The sequence below is a fragment of the Polypterus senegalus genome, chromosome 16 (genome assembly GCF_016835505.1).
Source record: "Polypterus senegalus isolate Bchr_013 chromosome 16, ASM1683550v1, whole genome shotgun sequence".
NCBI classification, from domain to species: domain Eukaryota; kingdom Metazoa; phylum Chordata; class Cladistia; order Polypteriformes; family Polypteridae; genus Polypterus; species Polypterus senegalus.
Window position 1 is genome coordinate 101,665,731 of NC_053169.1, and position 6,094 is coordinate 101,671,824.

Genomic DNA, 6,094 nt, shown 5'->3' on the forward strand with positions numbered 1-6,094 from the left:
GCACGGTGTCCCCGTCACTGCACTGGGGCATTGGAATCCAAAGACACAGACCACAGGATAAGCCATAACCGGGGATGGCCTCTCCCATCCCACTTCCTGCAGCCACCCAAGCTTTTCCTGGTTGGCCTCCCGTTCAAGTACTGGCCAGGCCAGCATTTGCTTAGCTTCAGGTGAGCAACCTCTTCTGAAGATCCTTAGAAGGGTCTTCCGCTATCCACCAAACAGGGGATGTGCCTCATATGCTGCCATACCTCATTGCGTTAGACTGGAAGATATTTTAGATGAAATAGTTTGGAAGAATTTGAAATGTGGCTATGGAGAAGGATGGATAAATCATCTAATAATAAAGTGCTGGAAAGGACTGGTGAAGAAACAGTGAGAAGAAGGCAACAAAACTGAATGGGACTAAGAGGAGATGGACTCTTCAACACAAACTGGAGGGAAAGAAATCAAGAGGAAGGCAAGACATGTTATATTACCTGAAAGATGGTAAGCCATACCAAACGATGGAAAGAAGAGCAGATGACAGCATACAATGGAGGAACTGTCGATGGAGAGACCTGCCTTACAGCAGATAACCTAAGAAGAAGAAGAAGATCTGTGACATGTCATGGCACCACTATATTCCCTCCCTGATCCACAAGTGCGGTAATGAATTGTGCTGCACACCGCTCTGTTTTTCTAGCCTTGTAATTCATGGATTCAAGTGATAGCCCATTGCAGAATATCCTGATTTATAGTACATTCTTGTTATTTTCATTCAGCTTCTCCAGACTTGACAGCTGCCACCTGGCTCTTAGCACTGCATTACTTGTCCTATGACTTCACTGGTAAAAGTTCACGCAGAGGGCTGCCTATTTGTGTCGTAGACATGGCTCTCGCGCTCCCTCTCTCCCCTACAGATTTACTCTATTTACTGATTCAGTCACAGCTAATTTAAGCCCAAGTCTGAACTTTTTTGACACTTCCCACCACCCGTTTCTCAAAGAATTCCGGCCTGATAGGCGTAACATAGCACAGCTCCTCGGCGGCTAACAGATTTCCACTGGCACCCAGGGTCCTCTTTGTTCAGTAATGGAGACTATCTGGGGTTCTGGTAGGCAAAGTATTCCTGTCACTTTGCAGGCTGAAATACAAGCATCATGTAAAATATTTTTAGATTGCTGACCTTTGCCATAGAACATTAAGCAGTCTAACAAACGGTGGAAATGATTAAGTTGTTTATTAAGAGTTGCGAGGTCTGGAGAACCTCATCGAATTCTTATTATAGGCTTTGTCCGGTAAGAATCGTACTTGGGGTCCTAAACAGCTCAGCCTTAGACAATTAGAAGATACTCTTTATGGATACTCGAATGCGCTGCACTCTGCCATACCATCAATCAGCGCCACTCCATCTGTTTGAAATGTCAGGTCCACAAAATATTAAAAGCTTGCAAATTAATACGAAGTCAGGCCCCTTGAATTATAAGACACACACCCACAAAGCACTCTGTAGCACCACATGGCTCCTGAGGCATTTCAGAAGAGTTTTTAGAGGAGGCAAGGTTAGGAACACCAAAACATGAGGATCAATCTCTTTCAACCTTTCCGACCACTTGCACTTCCAGGAAACTGTAAAGTTCGTAAGTTGTAACAGTCATGAGCTGTAGGGGGCGTAACGAGCCACACACACAACGTCACCCACATAAGTCTGGGAACAACAAAGTACCTTCAGATAGCCTCCTTCAAAATCATCCATCCATCCATCCATTATCCAACCTGCTATACCCTAACTACAGGGTCATGGGGGTCTACTGGAGCCAGTCCCAGCCAACACAGGGCGCAAGGCAGGAAACAAACCCCGGGTGGGGCGCCAACCCACCTCAGGGCACGTACACACACACACACACCAAGCACACACCGGGGACAATTTAGGATCACCAATGCACCCAACCTGCATGTCTTTGGACTGTGGGAGGAGACCCACGCAGACACGGGGAGAACATGCAGACTCCACGCAGGGAGGACCCGGGAAGCCCCTCAAAATCAGCACTAACTCAAACATCATTTTTTTTTTTTTTGTTTTTTGTTCTTCATCTTTCATCTCTTCTCTTCCACTCCACCCAGACGAGCATTCTTCTCCTCCTCTCCCGACTCCATGTTAGCTGAGTGGCTGCTTTAATGCTGGACCCAGGAGTGCAAAACATCACACTCAGGAAGGCCTTCCAGCTCAGTTAGACGTGCCATAAAACAAGGAGGTCCTCTCTTAATAGTACCCTCTGGGGGGGCAGTCAGGGAAACCCAATAGGGCTGCTCTTTCAACTGTAGACCGGAGCCATGCCAGAGTAGCACTGCCACCTATCGTATTGGAGGAACAACTGTTCTCAAGAGGTCTTCCTTAAAATCCTCCTCCGGACAGAGTAAGGGAATGGGAACCATTCCTGCCAGGGTGTGCGTACATCCATTTGGACCTCCTGGCCTGGTAAAGGGAACACCCTTCATCCTAGTCGTGATGGGAATCCATACATTACGACTACGACATGGTGTCTCTGAAACTTATCACGGGAATGTTTGTGATGATAATTCACTATAAGACTATCAGTGGCGTTCATTGTGCGACTAGTGATACACCTCTCTCTTTTTTACCGTTCTATTGATTTTATAAGTATGCGATCTGAGATGTATCCTATAAAAAACATTGTTGATGCATCACAAACAGCTTTTGTTTCTATAATACGAAAATAGAATAAATTCTCCCCACGACACCACTGCCTCGCACACAACCTGTGTAACAATCTGAGCGAGACGACTGACAAGCATATCACTTATCGGAAAGGAGGAGACCGACAAGCTTGTGAGGTGAAGACCCCGCAGTGCTAATGTCGTATGTCGAAATGAAAATAACAAGAATATAATGACTTTTGGAGTGTTATGGGTGGGTGGTATACATAGTGCCATATATACACTAATAACACTAAATAACACTAATACACTAAACTTTATAATAATAACTCAGTAATAATAAAATTAGCTACATATGGTGCTGTACTGAAGAGTGAGAGATTCTTTATCTTTAAGATTGTTGCCATCGTCGACCAAATGAAGCGAATCTTCCAATAACTGACAGCGTGTCGCCTCTTTCTGATCACTTTATTATTTTCACCTTCTTTCCAGTTCTGATTATTTTCCTATTCTTTGATGCATAACCGTCACTTGCTGAGTCTGTGCTGTCATGTCAACTCTGGGGAAACAAAATAATGTCAACCATAAGGAAAACAGTTTCTATAAAAGTAGTATCAAAAACCAAAAACAATTTTCAACGTGGTAAAAATGTATTCTCCATGCAGGAAAGAAACAAAAAAGACGCAAGAGACACGGATCGGAAAAAAATGAAAAACAAATTCAAATCATAGCAGAGGGAGCACAGTCACTGGAAAAGGACTGAGACCACTAGACGTGTCACACCCTATTGCCTTCATCTTTCAGGAGGTAAACTAGACAATATGAAGGCCTGGAAGTCAATGGAAAGTTCCTCTCATAGCAGAGCCAACCCAGAAAAATCAGAAAACCAGAAAGAGGCTTAATCCATCGTGTCAAGGACCCCAGGAGGGTGTAAAGAGGTACCAGGAAAGATCAAATGCCTCACTCCACAAATATGTCTCCATCTAGAATTTAATTAATTTAGCGTGGTTAACCCTAAGACTAACCCTAACCAAAAACTCCTGTTTCATCACCCAACTTTGTTATTCCAAATGCAAAAATTAACTAAACTGTGGAGTAAAATCTGTCTAATAATAGCACTTTAAATCTTTGAAAAGGTTCCTGACGTGGTCTCATGCATTTTAAAAACGCCATGTGTTCACTTTCAGCTTACGGTGATGCCATTCGTGTTCACAAAAACTTGGCGACGTTTTCAAAAATGACTCGACTTGGAAAATTGAAGGTCTGATGCTTCCTTCCTAGAGTGTAATTAGATTCATTCATGTCCAAGTTACATTTCTGAATTCTTTATATGCCCTTCAACGTATAAGCTTGTCAATTAACAAGCACAAAATACAGAATTTCTGAACAGGCCACTTTAGATGGACAGTTTTCAGCAGAGATAATATGCACTTACAATTTTGGATTTGAAAAAGAGGAAGCAGTTAATCAGTAACCAGTCTTGTGAGATGAAGTAGCAGTTGGTTTCTTGGTTAAGTCTTGTTGGTTGATAGCATCAGTTTATACCTGTTTGTTAAAGGCATTTCCAACGCCTTTAACGGTCAATTGAAGTAAAAAGAGGCTTTCAAGCCACAAGGATATGAAATTTGATATAAGTGATACCTGCAAAATGACACCAAAGGATGAGATGTTCATTCATTTTCATTAGAATGGTAGAAGTTGAGAAGACCCCACTTTCCACTATTTAGTAACAACTACAGAGACCTGAATTACAGTCAAGGAATGAAATCATTTTATTCCAGCATGCTGTGCCAGGTAGAACATAAGACATTTGACCAACGAGAGGAGACCATTCAGTCCATCAAGCTCATTTGCTTAGTTAATCATTAAGCCGTCTCAACATCTCATCCAGATTCTTCTTAAAGGTTGTCAACATGACCTAATAGTTTGTTTCAGATTCCCAAAACTCTTTGCATAACGAAGTGCTTCCTGGCTTCAATCTCAATTACACTTCCCCTTCATTTTCCACAGGTAACACCACCGGGGCCATTCTTGGACATACTTGCCAGATGCCAAAACCTCCACATATGATTCATCTTTATCCAGAGAAAGAGGGTCTCAATTGTAAAACTCTCCAGGGTCGCCATGCCATGTCACAGCGAGGGAGGTCATTGGTCTTTCAGAATTACAACATTGGTGTCATTTGTAATGTTGATCTCATTAAGATGAATACCAAAAGTTTGTGCCCATAGTTGAAGATGGGAAGTTGAGGGTTTTCTCCGTGGTGTTACCTTATGCTTTATCATCACTCTTCTGTATGTCATCTACAGTTATAATTTGTTGGAGATTGAAGGAATCGGGTGATGGTATCGATAAAGCAGACAAAAGAGAAAGAAGCAGGCAGCAGTCCTAAACAGGAAGACATGTGCAGACTGTCTAGAACACAAACCAAAGCTGTACAGAAACAAACAGGCAGGGTCTTTGCACTAAGGTGGTCTTGGAGGTATCTCAACTTCTAAGGAAAATACATAAAAGCAGGACAGAGTAGATGAGGTTAGTGACCGCTTCAGTAAGCTGCTCTCGGTCACTGACTTCACCACTCTGGTCTTCCATGTAACTCTAAAAAATCTTTTGTTTTCTGCCGCATCCACTGCCTGCACATTCACGCTGCTGCTTCCACCTCACACCATTCAATTGAGGTCTGACACAACACCATCCCCACTCTATTTAAGCCATAATCGTTCCCAAGGTTCATTGGCATCCACATACTAAGGCCAATGGATATAAACAGAGGAGTGGATCTCGTAAGTGCTGTTCTTTAAGTGTTTCGTCATCTCTCTCACTCTGACTGCCCATCTCTCTTTCTCTCCACACAGGTTTTCGGGACAGATCTGGTCCTTCTCAGCATATCTCTATCTCAAGTCCATGTGGCACCACCAGAATTTCAATGTCAAACCTTTCACTGACCTCCACTCCTAAACCCCTGCCTTTAGTAGCCTAGACGTGATAATGTATAGCAGTGGGACAGTCTAGAAGACCCCTCTGCTGCCACCTATTGGACTGAGGACCAACTTGTCAACCTGCCTGCAATTCACCAGTTTTTTGGGTTTTTTTCCCTAATTCTGAATTCCTGAAATTGCTATAGATGAGTACTTCATAGTGGAATTTGTGGCATATTACACAATCACATTATTATTATTTCATTTTAATTATTTTTTAGAACCGTATTGTTTAACTCTGCGCAATGCTGTTGTTATAGGTGCTAACACACTCGGCTGTTCTTCATCCCAAAGGAAATACAGGAAAAGAAAATTCTCAAAGTGTCAGAGGAAACCCCTAGCAGTCCGCCTGGGGCACTGAATTTTCAAGCCCACCTGCTCTTTTAAACCCACACGTCCCTGCTACAGAATGTCAGGAATAGGCTTTTCATTCATTTTTTGTGTCCTTCTCTTCA